At 48.5% G+C, this 14,770-nt stretch overlaps 2 pseudogenes across 2 annotated transcripts in view; one reads left to right on the top strand and one right to left on the bottom strand.

Annotated features, from left to right (window-relative positions):
* Positions 1–5,345, bottom strand: part of LOC147700395 (uncharacterized) — an 85,417-nt pseudogene extending 80,072 nt beyond the window's left edge. Inside the window, exon 1 of the transcript XR_015299417.1 lies at positions 5,209–5,345. The product of XR_015299417.1 is annotated as an uncharacterized LOC147700395 (transcript). The remainder of the gene's footprint in view (positions 1–5,208) is intronic.
* A 134-nt stretch (positions 5,346–5,479) lies between these two features.
* Positions 5,480–14,770, top strand: part of LOC147700394 (uncharacterized) — a 34,620-nt pseudogene continuing 25,329 nt past the window's right edge. Inside the window, exon 1 of the transcript XR_015299423.1 lies at positions 5,480–5,764. The product of XR_015299423.1 is annotated as an uncharacterized LOC147700394 (transcript). The remainder of the gene's footprint in view (positions 5,765–14,770) is intronic.

Here is a 14,770-nt window from a genome sequence, read left to right as displayed (position 1 = left end):
AAGTGCCTATCGCTGAATGAAAGGCAATAGTTGAAGCTACTAGCGTGCCTATCTGTGAGAAACGATATAAAGAAACTGAAAGACACTGAGGCCAAAATGCAAATGGATTAGAATGATGCAAGTTGTCTCAAAATATGGCCACTGAACGTGATAAGTGTAATGTAGTTTAAAATTGGCGCTTGAACAGGGAGCGTGCAGAGCAGTAATTAGAAAATTGTTCCCAAAGTATGGCTGCCATGCGTGCCGTGCGGTGTATCTGGAGTCAACTGGGCGTGTAAAGAAGTGCATGTGATCTTTGGGAGGCGTATATCTGACGGCAGTAGAAACACGAGCAGGAAATTGCCGGCAAGTAGAACACAACAAAATTGGAGTTGAAGGTACGCTGCCAGAAGCAGTTTGGGCAATAACACTGATGCGGCGCACACTTGCTCTGAAAAGAGTAAATGTTAATGGGCTCGTCCAGGTGCCATCATGCGGGCATGAGAGGGTTCCTCAGATCCTCGCCAAATCGTGTTATATCTGACACGGAGAGACGAGATGGAGAAAATACCTTTATACAGCAGGGTCGGACTAGTCGTAGCAGACACCTGGCGTTTCCCAGGTGGGCCACCAGGGTGGGGGCTGGTTTTAGACCCACAGGCCGTTTTTGTTACTAGGAGCCTGTTTTGCAGCATAGCTGCAATAATGCCCCCCTGCAACAAAAGCAGCACAACGCTTTCCACTAGTGCCCCCTCCCCCCCGGGGCCAATCCAAGCTCTTTGCCAGGGCAGGTTTCAGTTCCCAGTCTGGCCCTATTATTCCGGACACGGACAGCACGCGACCATTTCATCCTCCCGTCCCGGCTCCAACCGTCTTCTCTCGCCCACGCTCCACCACCCGCAATCCCACATTCCACCCACCAGATTCCATAAGAGAACCCTGGAAAGAGCGAAGAATATAACAGCATAATCACCAGCTAGAGATTTGAAAGTGCACACCATAGGCATGCGCAGTGAAGCAGGAAGTATGATAGAGCGCAAGCTAAGGATATACGTTTAACAGGTTTGCACTGTTTAATGCTGCTGCTGCCTGTTGTAAAGAATAATCGTAGTCAGAATTATAGATTCTTTATTGGAAACATAACCCCAATTCACAGAGGAGACGCGGATGCAGCCGCCAGCCAGCTCTCATCACCCGATCTGCCCACCAACATACATCAGGAACCCCAGCCACAGTTTGAATAAATACATAAGCAGAGCGTGGATGCACTTTGAATGATGACACATAGGCAGAGCGAGGATGCACTCGATACACGAGCGCAAGAACACAGCTGTGCAGTGGTCGAGTCTAGAAGAGTAAGGACATGTTCCAGGCTCGAGACAACACTTCTCCGCCCTTTACAAAAACAACACAACAGTGCTCGAGCCAAAACAAATGTAAAGAACAGGTTCCAGGCTCGAGACACAACACTCTTCTCTCGCTCTTTACAATAACAACCGGAGACAAAAACAATAAAAATAAAAAAAATAAAAAAACATATATAAGAAAAAATATATAAGATAAAAGGATTTCTCCCTGTTATACTCATTTCTCTACTACTCTGGTGGCCCATTTCCCTAAATTGACACACATCTTAAAAATTGCAAGCCTACAATTATGTCCCTGTTAGCATATTTCTGCATTACGCAATCCACCCCGTGATGCTTTATCCAAAATGCGAAAGACCCGGAAGGTGACCATACAGATCAAATCTAATACAATGATCAAATCATGTACAACGTTATCACCAGTATCTAAATCCCTACTATCATAGATGTCATCGCACATGTCATTTACATAAGAAACCACAACATCACCTACATCTTGCTCACTGCTATCGTAGTCCTCATCGCACACTCCCACAACACACTTCACACTCTTATTATTTTTACATGCTCTAGCAAAATGACCGGTCATTTTGCAATAGGGACATGTTTGACCTAAGGCAGGGCATCTTCTGTCTTTGGCAAGATGTGTTAAACTACCACAACGGAATCAATCCCCTTTATTCTCAAAGGCAGAAGCATTGCTAGTTTCTCCTGTTACGCCTATTCCCTTAACGGTATACCTACTTTGGTTAGAATTTCTTTTGGGTTGAACAGGCGTCCTAACTATCTTAATTAATTATTTCGTCACTATTCTCACCTTTGGCTTTATTAACCACCGTTTTAGCGCACCTAGAGGTTAATTCAGCTTTGCTAATTATCGCTGAGATTTCTTTTAGACTGGCATCACCATTTACCCATAACTTATCCGGCAACCCACTATTGTGGCAATGCATCACAAGTTGATCGCGTATTAATTCTTCCTCGATAGCACCAAAATTACAAGACAAGGCAAGTCTTCTGAGCGAAGCAATGTAGTCCTCTATTTTCTCATTAGACTCTTGCCTCCTATGATAAAAATTAAACCTATGTACTGCCTTACACACAGTGGGTGCAAAATAAGCATTAAGATCATTTATAGCTTGTGTAAATGTATTGTATGTATTGGCATTTATATAGCGCACTACTTACCCGTAGGGTCCCAAGGCGCTTCGACCGCTGCGAAACCCTTCCTGGCTTCCCTGAGAGATGGTCCCTTAATGGGTATCTCCAGGGTGAGACCAGGCATCCCCGGCGGTCTGGTGGGGCCGTTAGTGAAGATGAGGCAAGCTAATGCCCAGAGTTGCCGAGTGTGATCGCTGATCAGAGTGGGCACCGAGGCGAGAGAATTATCGAGTCCGCTGACCCTGGTCCAGAAACCTGCCGCGCCGGGAATCGAACCCTGGTCCCGGGCCGTCCTCTGCTCTCGGGTCTGCCGCCTCTAACCAGTGAGCCACACTACTCCACAAGACATTACTATCACTTCCACCTACATTCTTTTTCTCAATTCTGTTGCAAACTCTCAACCCACCCGGTCCAAGACAATGCAAAAGTATTTTCTTCTTCCTTTCTGGAGTTAATTCCTTACTCTCAAACGTTTCCAAATAATTTATCAAATAATCCCTCCATTCCTCCCATGTCTGACTCGTAACCTCCCCATCTCTTATCAAAAATGCCTGTGGTGTAGGCAAATTCATTGTAGTAGTTGCCATCCTTGACATCAAAATGAATAAAACCAATTTCCTTTTAAAGAGTTAGACCGTGCACCAATTTGCGCATTACACTTAAATTAATCTATGCCCATGAGCAATTAAGACATGGCCATACAAAAATCAGATTTGATTTATTATAACATTACTAGGTTGAGCTTAGAATAACTATAATATTTGATAGTGTGTGTATCACTGATGAATAAATGATACACTCGCAATACCTTGTAAAAATAGTTCCACGTTATCACTGATGAATATGAAAGTGTAACTGAATAACTTCCGAAATGACACGGAGTGTGCGTATCACTGATGAGTTATCGAAATGACACGCAATGTGCGTGTCACTTATGAATTGTCGAAATGACACGCAGTGTGCGTGTCACTGATGAGGGTAATTCTGTGATTGTTATTCTTTTCCAACCGTATTCCAAATGAAGCTCAAATCAATCCAAAGGTCAACAATGTGGAATGTGCGATACAAGTTCCGATGTGTACCTCAGCAATAATATAGGAGTACTTCCGAGTTTCTTGGCTGTTGCTAGGTAACCTGTAAAACAAAATGGAGTCAGTATCTTGACTCAATGCGTGACCTTGCGTTGGTACCTACGCATGTGATGACGTCGAGCGTAGTACTGTGAACGGTGTTCAACACTCCAATCCAGCTTTGAAACAGAACGTTCCTGCCTTTAGAAGACGCAAATTCCAATGTCAGGTTAATCTTTAACTTAATGTCTTCCAATTGATATTACGTCGTTACTTTCCAAAATCCATGCAACTTCACAAATAACAACGGATGATGAATAACAACATTTTCAGAATTGTTCAAATTTTTCTTTAAATTCTGAATTGAACTCAACAGTATTTATATTTTAAAGAAATAATTCCATGACACACTGCGGTAACTAGTTTCTTCTTCTGTCACTTTAAGAGGAAAATTCAGTAAGCATTTGTGCTAAATTCAATCCGACTAGCGGTATCACTTTTGCAGTTCCATTTACGGATGCGGTATCAGATCCCAAAACGTAAGGTTTTAATCAGTATGAGTCTCAAGTGCATTTCCCTTGAAGATGCGCTTCACTCTTCACTCAATTACGTTAACTTTAAGTTACAAACGTAAAATGTGACTTACGTTGGATGTTCACTACGGGTGGTAGCCGATCTCACTATCTTTTTTTGACTCGCTTAAAACTCCTCTTATTATGCTTGTACTTCTTGTTCAAAAAGTTGTCACTCGCGTGGATTCTTTAGGGGTTATGTACCATCGTCGCCATTGTTGTAAAGAATAATCGTAGTCAGAATTATAGATTATTCTTTATTGGAAACATAACCCCGATTCACAAAGGGGACGCAGCCGCCAACCAGCTCTCATCACCTGATCTGCCCACCAACATACATCAGGAACCCCAGCCACAGTTTGAATAAACACATAAGCAGAGCGTGGATGCACTTTGAATGATGATACATAGGCAGAGCGAGGATGCATTCTATACGCGAGCGCAAGAACACAGCTGTGCAGTGCTCGAGTCTAGAAGAGTAAGGACATGTTCCAGGCTCAAGACACAACACTGCCAAGTATTACAGGCTTCTAGGCATTTTCTCAAGCCCACAGTAAATAAAAGTAACTATTTTACAGTTTTCTTTAACATTTCTATTGGAGTAGTATAGTTATTTCGCAGTATCATAATTACAAACATGAAGCATTGTCACTATTATTTATTACATAGGTGTTGTTATGCCTCCTTCATCTAAATTTATTAAGCCAATAGTCTGGGCTTGTTTTAAGTGCATTTCAGTACTTCTATTATAGATCTGGAAGCAATAACAGAAAGAGGTTTCGAAGTACCAGTGAGGCAGCAAAGAGAGTTTTATCTTACATGTTCATTACACAGTCGTCGCCCCTTTGAGAGCCTCTCTCCCCCCCCCCCCCCCCTCCCCCTATTCGAAGCCCTGCTTCCAGGTTAAGGGGTGCAGCTTCCCTCCTCCTGCCCCCGCAAACCGCTGATAAAGCCCAGCCCGGAGCCGGGGCTCCCTGCAGAGGCCTCTGCCCAGAAGAGCTCAGCTCGGCCCGGGGAGAGATGGTTTTTACACGCCCAGGGGGCCCGACAGCCTCCTACCTGAGCAGAAGCCTGCGGACGGGTCCAGCTCCCTCCTCCTCGGGCTGAAGACCCGGGGCCTGGAGGGGTTTGTGGGTCTGAGACAAAGATGCCCCCTCTGAAGCTGCAGGGGCCTGCCAGCGTTTAATGCTGATGCTGTCTCTGCCTTCTGACCCGGAAGAGGAAGCCCGACTAAGACGTGCAGGAAATGATGTCGGAGGAAAAGCAATCTCCAGAGACCGAGGCAGGTATCAGGCGGAAGCGGACACTGCTGGGTTCAGGCGCGAGGCCTGGAAGGGTTATTGATGGCTATGTGTTACTTCGCAATCCGTTGTCTCTTTCAGTTACTCTCAGCCTTGCATACACGTATTGCACTTCCGGGTCAGTGGGGACAGAGACAGCAGCAGCAGTGAATGCGGACAATTCCGGCCTCTTCCTCGGCTCCAGCAGCTGGAGGGGTGGAAGGATCTTCTGTCTGTGCGGTGACCTTCACCCTCTGACCCCGGACGTCACCGCTGGCCTCGGATTGTTATCTTCACCGTCCCAGGCCGAGGGCTCTGAGCAGGTGTCTGCGCAGGTAGAGTCTTCAGTCCCCCCCCCCTTCAGACAACCTGAACTATGCACCCCCCTTCAAGGCATGTCCCCCCCTCCCACCCGGGCTGCGGCCACTTCACCTCTCCTGTGCAGCCTCTCCCCTCCCCCCTCTCCTGTGAAGCCTCTCCCCTCACACCTCTCCTCTGCAGCCTCTCCCCCCACCTCTCCTGTGCAGCCTCTCCCCCTCCCACCTCTCCTGTGCATCCTCTCCCCTCCCACCTCTCCTGTGCAGCCTCTCCCCCTCTCACCTCTCCTGTGCAGCCTTCCCACCTCTCCCGTGCAGCCTCTCCCACACCCACCTCTCCTGTGCAGCCTCTCTCCTCCCACCTCTCCTATGCAGCTTCTCCCCTTCCCATCTCTCCTGTGTAGCCTCTCCCACTCCCACCTCTCATATGTAGCCTCTCCCCCCTCACCTCTCCTGCGCAGCCTCTCCCCCTCCCACCTCTCATGTGCAGCTTCTCCCCTTCCCACCTCTCCTGTGCAGCCTCTCCCCCTCCCACCTCTCCTGTGCAGCCTCTCTCCCTCCCACCTCTCCTCCTCCCACCTCTCCTGTGCAGCCTCTCCCCCTCTCACCTGTCCTGCGCAGCCTCTCCCCCTCCCACCTCTCCTGTGCAGCCTCCCCCCCTCTCATCTGTCCTGTTCAGCCTCTCCCACTCCCACCTCTCGTGTGCAGCCTCTCCCCCTCTCACCTCTAATGTGCAGCCTCTCCCCCTCTCACCTCTCCTGTGCAGCCTCTCCCCCTCCCACCTCTCATGTGCAGCCTCTCCCCTCCCTTCTCTCCCACCCCACCTCTCCTGTGCAGCCTCTCCCCTTCCCACCTCTCTTGTGCAGCCTCTCCACTTCCCAACTCTCCTGTGCAGCCTGTCCTCCTCTCCCCGTCCCACCTCTACTCCATAGCTGCCCAGTTTTCAGATTTCTTATGTGTGACATTTTGATGGTTTTAGTGCACGTACGAGTGACATTGAACTGCCAGGTGTGTGTAACTTGGAGTGACGCCTTTGCTCTTTTGAAACCAAGCAATACAATGCATGGAAACAGATACATATCACAAATTGCATCCTGCTGAGGAATGAGAAGCTTTAAATTCAGTTTCTCTGTATGGTTAAACACTAAATCTCTACAGCGATTGCTTTAACCAGTTGATTTTTCATAATTTTAACATAATAGAATGCATTTTCCACCAATTTATTTGAGTTGTATACTTTATCATCTTTCATTTAGGAGTCTGCTCATTTTTAATTTAGTTAAAGACCTGGCTCTTCGACTTAACCATGTCGCCCCCCCCCCTTATATATACCACAGGAGCCAGGAGGTATTGTTCAGACGTCTTTATTCTTACGTCTCCTACCTCCTAACTGAATTCCCTTTCTCCTCCCTTCTACTTCCTCCCCACACCCCTTCCTGCTCTGCCTGTCCTGTCACAGACAGGGGTCAGGCAGTTGCGATACAACATCTCCCCCTTTTGTACAAAGTCTTACTGCTTCTTATATCACTTCAATGAGGCGCACCGGCCGTCTGGTCTGTCGCCTGGGGCGGTCAGCTTGTTCTGGTGTCCTGTCAGCGGCGCACGCTATCGTCTTGTCTTGCCGGGCTGGGATGACTTTGATCACTGCTTCTGCTTTCTGAGTCAGTGGTGGACTCCCAGTATTGACTTTCGTGGCGTCCATGAGGATTGCATTTCTTGAAATGTGAAACATTTCGAGTGATCCGTTTGTGATCACCTTCTGCTGTAATCATGGTTCCTTTCCGGCGGCTAACCTTCAAGGGGTGATCGAGGTAGCGACTGTCCGCTTTGGTTTTACGGTCACGTCGGACCATCACCCAGTCTCCTTCTTGGATGTCGGTGTCTTTTGCATGTCTGCTTTGATCAGCATATGTCTTCATTTGTAGTTTCTTGTCGTAGTCTATTTTGACTAGTGTCTCGTGATCAATCATTGTGACTTTTGGTCGTAGTGCATTGTCCAGGGTGGGCAGCCGAGTGCGTGGTACTCTTCCCAGCATCAAAGTGGCTGGACATCGGTTGGTTGTGTTATGAGGCGTGGTGCGGTATGCTCTTAACACTTCATTCAGGGCTTATTGGATGTCCCGGTGATTCAGTTCCGCTTGTTGCAAAGCTTTCTTCAGTGTCCCCATGAAGCGTTCTACCATGCCATTGGCTTGGGGCCATAGGGGTGTGATCTTTTGAAGTTTGAAATTAAGGTGTTTTGCGAATTCTGCAAATTCGTGTCCATTGAATGGTGGTCCGTTGTCCGATTTGACTCGTAATGGTATGCCCCATGCTGCGAATGTTTCATCAAGAACTGGGATTACTGTAGTTGCTTTGGTAGATGATATCAGGTGTGCAAAGGAAAACCGGGAGTATTCGTCCATGATGACGATGATGTATTGGCTAGATTTTAGAGGGCCGAAGAAATCGACTGCGACCTGCTGCCATACTCCTTCTGGTAGTTCTGACATTTGTAAAGGAGCGGGTGGTTCCTCACGGCTTACTAGTTGGCATGAAACACAGTCTTTGAGTGTGTCTTCTACCATCTGGTCGAGTGTCGGAAACCAGACACGTTCTCGTAAAGCCTTTTTCGTGGCACTTATCCCTCTGTGGCCTCGTGAGCGAGGTTGATTACTCCTTGCCTTAGTCTTTGGGGAATGACAATCCTCCCCCCTCTCAAGATCAAACCGTCTTCACTGATGGAGAGTTCCTCATGAACGTGTTTGAATGCGGACAGTTCCTGGGCTTTGTGGCCAGAATCCTGAGACGTGTCTTTCACATGTCGCCACGCGTTGTTACGTATGCGATCTGTGACATCTTGAAGGATGGGGTCCTGAGCGGATGCTTCCTGGATTGCCGCTAGGGGAACTGTGGGCGGACATGCCGTGTCAATGACAAAGTGGATATAGTCCTCGGCCAGTGAGTGCTCCCCACTGGTGGTTGTCCTAGGGTGTCGGGACATGTAGTCCGCTGGGTTTTCCGACTTCCCTGGCTTGTGGACAATGGTGTATATGTAGTCTTGGAGTTGCAATCCCCATCTTTCAATGCGCGGAGGCATCTTGGCTTTTGGATTACCAAAGATGGTGACAAGAGCTTGGTGGTCTGTAAAGATGGTAAAATGTTTGCCGTAGACGAAAAGGTGGAAGTGTTCGCAGGCCCATACCACCGCCAGACTCTCTTTCTCCGGTTGAGAGTATCATTTCTCAGTGTTGGTGAGACTGCGACTGGCATAGGCAATGATGTGGCATTGTTCAGAGTCCTCCTGGTACTGCGCCACGATGGCGCCAAGGCCCACGGGGCTGGCGTCAACAGTGACTTCAGTTCGTTTCTTTGCGTCAAAGTATGCCAGGTTGATAGCGGAACCAACGGCATGCTTAATTTTGTGAAAGGAGTGGTCACAAGCAGCTGTCCATGTAAAAGGTTGACCCTGACGAGTGAGCTCTCGAAGGGGGTGGCTGATGGTGGCGAAGTCCTGAATATATCTCGCACAGTAGCTTGCATTTCCAAGGAAGGAACGGAGGTCACTAACATCACGCGGAGTTGGTGTATCCTCAAGGGCAGAGACTTTGTCTGGGTCCGGCTTCATGCCATCTTTGGAAAAGATATGCCTGTAGAATTTCAAAGTTGACCTGTGGAACTCGCATTTTGCTGTATTTAAGGTCAGGTTTGCCTTCAACAGTGCGTGGCATACTCTGTCTAGAGCTGTGTCGTGTTCGGTCTGATCTTTTCCGAATACCAGCAGATCGTCACTGTAGTTAAATGCATTGGGGATTCCTTGGATCACATGTCTGATAGCCTCTTGAAATATTTCGGCCGCTGACGAGATGCCAAAGTTCAGACGCTTGTATCGGAAGAGCCCTTGATGTGTTGTAAAGGTGGTAATGTAGCGTGACTTGTCGTGTAGCTCTAGCTGGTGGTATCCCTTGTTGAGGTTGAGTTTCGAGAATACCGTGGCTCCGTTGAGGCGAGCAATCATCTCACTGATGTGTGGCCCAGGGTGGCGTTCTCTCTCAATGGCCACGTTGGGTGCTCGCATGTCTTCGCACAGGCACACTTTGTTATCCTGCCCCCTCTTCGGTACAACCACTACGGGTGACACCCATGGAGTTGGTCCCGAGGTGCGCTCAATGATGTCTGTCTGTAGCAGGTCCTGGAGTTCATCATCGACAGCCTGCTGTAGGTGGAACGGTACCTTCCTGTGGTGTTGCGCCACCGGAGTTACTCGCTCATCAATGTGTACTTTCACCTTGAATTGATTTAGTTTTCCTAGCCCTTTAAAGAGATTTGGGAATTTTGCAACGATGTCTGGGGCATCTTCAGTCATGTAGAGAAGTTCCACGAGCCTCAATCTTTCAGCTGTCGGCAAGCTGAGCAGACAATCAGCTACATCTGGGCCTTCGACAACGTGGATGTAAGCTTGGATCTGTCGGTCCTTGTATGACAACGTCGTGTGGAAACGGCCTAGGCACGGTAGTGGCTTCCTGGACATCCACGTGAGTATCCTGACAGCCGCAGGTTCTAGTTTGGGTCGTGGTTTCATGCTCTGATATTCCAGTGCGCAGATGTAGTTTAGTGAGGCTCCTGAGTCTAGAACAAACTTGGCTGGATGTTCTCCTATCCGGATGTCTAGCTTCGGATATTTTTTTAATCGATCTGGGTCAGATACCATACAGATATATTCGTCACTGTCTTGCGGCACAGGCGTGCGGGATGACTCACTGGATGTTGATCTTCGTGATCGGTGAGAGCTCACAGATCAGACACTCGATCAGGAGGAGCTGGAGGAATGTTCTTCCCTCCCTTACACTGCACGTGCGTGATGCTGGGTGGTTGGTCGAGTTTTTGAGGATCTTCGCCCTTAGCGTTGAGCCTGACAGACATATTCAAAATGATTTTCCCTGCCACAGCGGTGGCATCTTTGACCCATGGCTGGGCATTGTCCTGAATAAGGATAGTCCTGGCCACATCTGCAACAGCAAACAAAAAGTGTTGTACAGAGTTCCCCAATGGGAGCTAGAAAATTAGCTCAGCCTATCTTCTCTCTCACTCAGTAAAAAGGTGGGGGTTAAGTGCATGGTGTAGACCCTTTTCAGAATGTAAGGATACCTCACACAGGTTAACGGCAGGACCACAACTGTTGTCCCAGCCGATGACCGTCCAGCGTCATCATCGGTATCCTGCTCCTACGGCAGGCTGGCGGTGCAATGCCCGTCGGGCAGCAAGGGAAGCTGCACTTTGGCGGAGATCTTCTATTCCGAGCCAACGGGTGTGTGGGTGTGAGGGGCCTAAAGAAAGTGCAATAGTGAGCGTGGTGGTGTGTTTTAAAAAAAGTCAGTAGAGTCCTAATAGAGATTATTTTATTGGTCAGGCTCACTGCTTTATTAAAAAAGGTGAAGGGGTATTAAGGAGTGGTGAACAATGAGACCAAACCTTTATTCAACCCTTGTTGTGAAAACGGTCGACATGTTTCTCGCCCTAAGGGCGATTCGTCAGGACCTTCGTGCTCATATAATTGCTAGCATCCTCCAGATTAAGAGGACACCGGTATACGACCTGTATAATGTCGTTCGAAAACGGTTCCTTACGAGGGACCTCCTGGAAAATTGAAAGGAAATAAGCAGAAGATGATGTCACAAGTAAATATGGACCGGAGTACATCATATTTGTGCCTATATTCAAAGTGTCAGAGGATACGTGCCCAGTGGGTAACGTTCTGTCTAGGTAGTGACAGGGTCGGGTAGTGCTGTGAGAGAGAGTGGTTTTAAAAAAATTATTATTACAGTGCGCGTGGGTGAACCGCACTGCATTGTGCTGCCATGCTGAATCGCTATAGCATGCATCTAAGTGGAGGCGCCGTTCTCTCGCCTGTGCAGTATACTAGATGGTGGTGGTACACCCTCGTTTAGTCGAGCGGCGGGTGGCGCCAGTAATAAAATATTATGCATACATTTGTGGGCTAAGATTTAAGCCACAAATGGTGAAAAGCCGCACAGATTAAACCATTAAAGGTGATTTGACACTCTGTTACAAGGTTAATTCAACGCTGGCGGGGAGGTCGTATATCCCAGCGAGGAAATAAGTAAACATGCCATGCTCAACGAGTGCGCGTGAGACAGGCCAATCTACGAATCGCTGTTGTACTTACCCGTTGTGGTTCCTCTTTAAAGCCTCACGAGCTGTCCAGGTGGGGCCAGCAGCGAGAGAGGAATTCCTACGGGGGAAGTAACGCATTTAGCGGGATCGTTAGGGAAACATTTACCATCCGGAAACCCATATGCGGGAGTGGGCTTGCTGCGTATATACGCAGGTTGCAAGCTGTACATCGGGGCTCAGATCCACACCTTACCTCAAAGGTCGCTGGTGGCAGGTATCTCTGCACCTACCCCTCCCACAGGAACTCAGGTAACTGGATAGCCGGCACGGTAGTTAGGCACTGTCTGGTCTAAATAAGGAGGAGTAGAGCGCGCGCAGAGGGGTGTGTCCCTCAGGTTGCTAGGTTACGGCACGCGGGAGTAAAAAGCAAGGAGGGGTTAGGTTAGCTGGAGATAGCGCGGCCCGAGCCATAGGAAGCGGGGGCCATCTTGGAATGGGTTTTGAAGTCTAGTGGGGCATGTGAAAGCACTTGGAAGTGGACAACTAGTCCAGATTAATAACTATCTGGCGAGTGTCGCCCAGGGCACCCCATCATTTAATCCCAATTCGTCGCTCTGAAGCCGGTGTATCCATCTCTGTTCATATCTGAACAGGGCTTGTTGGTTCAGGTTTGGTAAAGACTCAATGACAGTCCATCGGATGTTCTCTGGGGAATGATTATTGTCCTTGCAGTGTTCGTAGAGCTTTGTGTGTGTCCTGTGACATCGGATGTTACTGTTGTGCTCCATTATTCGTTGTTTAACAGGACGCATTGTCATCCCGATGTACAACAATTCGCAAGGGCAGATCAAAACATAAATGCATCTGGAGCTGTTACAGTTGGTATGTTTGTTCATTGTCCAAGTGAAGTTGTTATTGAGTACAACGGTCTTGCCCTGGATCGTCTGAGGGCAGACAACACAGGAACCACAGCGGTAGTGTCCAGTGACTGGGGGGAGGTCCCAAAGCGTATTAACAGATTGAGCGCTGGTTTTCTTGGGACGGGTGTGGATAAGGGTGTCCTTGAGGTTAGCCGTCCTTTTAAAGGCAAACCGTGGGCGCGGTAACTCCATCCCTGCGGAGTTGAGAATGCCCCAGTGAGTACTGACAGTTTTTTTGATGAATGGGGAGGTTCTTGTAAATGAGGTAACACAAGTGATCTTATCATCTGGCTCCTTAGGGTGTGTCTCAAGTAGGGCCTCTCTGTTGTTGTTGAGGGCTCGTTTGGTGGAGTTTTTCAGAAGACGTGTGGGGTACCCCCGGTCCAGAAGTTTGGTTTGCAGGGCATGCGCTTGTCGTTTGTAGTCAGTGATTGAACTACAGTTTCTCCGAAGACGGAGACATTGTCCGAAGGGGAGATTATCCCTCAGGGATCTCGTGTGGTGGCTGGAGTAAGGCAACAGACTGTTCCTGTCAGTGTCCTTCTTGTAGAGAGTGGTGCTGATTGTGGTTGGCTCCAGGATTATGCTGAGGTCCAAATAGGGTATGGATGTATCGGAGATGGTGCCCGTGAACTTAAGAAATGGGTCTTGTTGGTTTATCCATGTACAGAAGGCCTCACATGTCGTCCGGTCCCCCTTCCAGAACACCAGGATGTCGTCGATGTACCGGCGCCAACACGTGAGATTTTCACGGAATGGGTTGTGTTCAGGGGGGTAAATGCATTTTTTCACAAACGATGCCATGTAGAGGCATGCCAGGCTCGGCGCAAAGGTCGAGCCCATCGAAGTCCCGCGGATCTGGTGGTACAAATTGGACTCGTATTTGAAAAAATTCTCAGTCAATGCAATATGTGCCAACTCCATTATGAATGAAACCGGGGTAGGGGACAGCCACTCCTCTTGTCGTAGGAGGGAGTCCACTACTTCCAGCGTTGCCTGTTGGGGTATATTAGTGTACAACGCTTCCACGTCGAGTGTCAAGAGAAGATCAATGTCCTCCCTGCCGTCCATATCGTCGATCAGACGAAGCACATCTCTCGTGTCCTGCAGATAAGATGGGATGGACTTGACCAGAGGTTGCAGGAAAGCATCACAGAATTGAGAAAGGGGTTCTAAGATTGAACCGATGCCAGACACGATTGGTCTTCCTGGGACTGGGGTGGTACCCTCATGCTCTGATATTCCAGTGCGCAGATGTAGTTTAGTGAGGCTCCTGAGTCTAGAACAAACTTGGCTGGATGTTCTCCTATCCGGATGTCTAGCTTCGGATATTTTTTTAATCGATCTGGGTCAGATACCATACAGATATATTCGTCACTGTCTTGCGGCACAGGCGTGCGGGATGACTCACTGGATGTTGATCTTCGTGATCGGTGAGAGCTCACAGATCAGACACTCGATCAGGAGGAGCTGGAGGAATGTTCTTCCCTCCCTTACACTGCACGTGCGTGATGCTGGGTGGTTGGTCGAGTTTTTGAGGATCTTCGCCCTTAGCGTTGAGCCTGACAGACATATTCAAAATGATTTTCCCTGCCACAGCGGTGGCATCTTTGACCCATGGCTGGGCATTGTCCTGAATAAGGATAGTCCTGGCCACATCTGCAACACGCAGGTGCAGATCTGTTAGATTTGGTTTGTCGCGATTCATGTCGTGACAATGGTCTCCGTGAAGACTTGAAGTGTGTTGGCTTGTTCGTTTTGTGTCGGTCAGTCCGATGTTTCTTTTCCTGGTGTGCCTGCATTCTGAATGCTTGCTCTTTCCTATCCGTTTTATTTGTTTCCATCTTCTTCGCGTGATCTTCCGCCTGGTGGTTGATTCGTGTCATTTCTTCAATTTCTTCGAGGCTGTAGTGCTTCTTCAGTAGTCGACGACGTAGTGACCCAGAGTGACAGCCTTCAATTATGCGGAGCCGCAGTGCATCCTCGGTAT

This window comes from Lissotriton vulgaris, chromosome 8 (assembly GCF_964263255.1).
Source record: "Lissotriton vulgaris chromosome 8, aLisVul1.2, whole genome shotgun sequence".
Taxonomy (NCBI): domain Eukaryota; kingdom Metazoa; phylum Chordata; class Amphibia; order Caudata; family Salamandridae; genus Lissotriton; species Lissotriton vulgaris.
This window is presented reverse-complemented; position numbering and strand designations above follow the sequence as displayed.